The sequence below is a fragment of the Oratosquilla oratoria genome, unplaced genomic scaffold (genome assembly GCF_046742065.1).
Source record: "Oratosquilla oratoria isolate Oo_2021 unplaced genomic scaffold, ASM4674206v1 SCAFFOLD180, whole genome shotgun sequence".
In the NCBI taxonomy this organism is placed as follows: domain Eukaryota; kingdom Metazoa; phylum Arthropoda; class Malacostraca; order Stomatopoda; family Squillidae; genus Oratosquilla; species Oratosquilla oratoria.
The window spans coordinates 2,864-5,000 of NW_027467533.1; the positions used below are offsets into that span (position 1 = coordinate 2,864).

The window sequence follows — 2,137 nt, forward strand, 5'->3', positions numbered from 1 at the left end:
GAGGGGGAGGAGGTCTTATTTTTTCTTTTTCTATTTTTTTTAAGATCTTGGATATTCTTTTGGAGTGGGAGAAGGTCTTAGAGTTTAGGAGGGGAGTAGGTCTTGGAGTGTTTGTTTTTGTGTTTGTGTAAGAGCGTGTTTTATATAAGTTTGATTCATTTTTTCTACCTTGATTTCTTTGGCATATTAGTGACCTGTCGTATTGGCACGCGACATGACGTCATATATGTCCCTTAATGACGTTGTGTTTATTACACGTGGCGTCATAGATAACCCTAAATGACGTCATATTGTATAGAATGTAATTTATATAAATGACGTCATAGCTAGTGTCACTATGACGTCTTGATTATGTCACGTGGTATGACGTCATACATGACGTCATCGTGACCGTTTCAACATATTTTTTCAAACCTGTGACATCGCTTTGATGAATTTGATAAATTAATTATCCTTCCGTAAAGCGAAATAAGATTTTTTTTTATTGCATAACTAAATTTATCAGAATTAACTTGATTTATCTCATGGCATATAGATAAGGATATTAATAACTCCTTTGTATTAACAAATATTTATTGTAATCGGAAATAGAATTTATCATCTTATTAGCACATACAATATATAAACAATGGTTGGGTCATCAGTATATACAAGACAATGTACATGAACTGATATAGGCGAGGGAGATAAATATGTATATATGAATGAATATTTTTACATGGATATAAATGTGTATATGCATTTTATATATATATATATATATATATATATATATATAATATATAATATATAATGCATGTTACATCAATGAATTGATCGCAAATGCGAGCATTGGATGTGACGTCATGTCGTCGATGAGAAATGGGCCAATGATATTACAGGAATTGTATGAGTGACGTCATTCGGCTTAACACGATAAAGCACCATGGAGAACTGGAACGATGACGTCATAATATAAGCGGCGGTACTGCGTAGGCGAGCGATTTTCTTTTGTTTTTCGTTTCTTTGAAGTGAGGAGACGTTTGCGAATAAGCGTTGAATAAAGGGTATTTTTTTAAATAAAGGGACAATGCGTGGATAACCGTGATAAAGGGGATTATAGAGAGAGGACATGTTTTGCGTCGTTTGGCAGAGTTCACGGATGACGTCATAATTACGTCACGACTCGGGTCGGCTATCGACCCATTTGGTGATGCTCATTTGTCTTTTGTTTCCTTGAACTGATAAATGGATGTACGTTCAAGTGTGTGAATTTTTTTTTTATTATCAATGGGTTTATTTGAGGTATGAAATAAAATTCTTCTCACGGTACAAAAATGGTTGTCACGATGCAAGTCGACTTGATTTTCATTTGTTTTTTTGTTTCATGCGTCTAGGTTTGATTGGTGCTTATTTATAGGCGATACGTGGTTTGGGAGTGATTCAAATATTGGTCATAGTTGGCAAATGGTGCGCAGTATTTTCATATCGTCAATAGTTGATTTTGATCTCGCAATACATGATTTAATCCTCTTATAAAAGATTAGCTGGCGAATGTGTCAAAGTCTGACGTCACAGCAACAAGCGTTGTTGTGCGAATATTAACAACATTGGCAACATTATTTCTTTTAGAAAGTGATTATTTGTATGTTATTAAGTAATATTGATAGGTTATTTGATTCTTTGTTAACAACGCATATTCTTTTATTTACCTTTGACCCTTCACGTCACTGGCCTACCCATTTTCTTTGATTGCGCCCGATATCGAGGAGTGACTTTAAGTATATTAATGTTATATAAAGTGTTTGTTCTGAAATTCTGGCTAAATTATTTCTCATTTATTCTTTAATAAATCTTGCTAACTTCGCCAAATACTTCATCTTTGGGTTAATCTGTTTTAATTAATATTTTTTATGTATTTAGGTCGATGTAGGCGATCAGTGGGTAAATAAATATTGGCGTAAGTTTGGAAATACGTTAGGAAATTAATTTGTGTGACGACACATTGAATGAATACACAAATTGATATGTGCTTTGGATGGAAATAATAGGGTTGTTTTGTCATACAAATAGTAATCCCCCCAAAAAAAAAATTATTTTGGGGAAATGAACAGCGATATTCGGTATTCATAAATTTGACAAATTACGGTATACCCCT

The 2,137-nt window shown here is 33.5% G+C and overlaps 1 protein-coding gene across 1 annotated transcript in view; it reads right to left on the reverse strand.

The window, feature by feature from the left end:
- Positions 1-587: 587 nt before the first annotated feature.
- LOC143022793 (uncharacterized) overlaps positions 588-2,137 on the reverse strand; it is a 3,922-nt gene continuing 2,372 nt past the window's right edge. Inside the window, exon 1 of the mRNA XM_076181162.1 lies at positions 588-2,137. This exon is cut by the window's right edge and continues 2,372 nt beyond it. The gene's annotated coding sequence lies outside the window, so the exon portion shown is untranslated.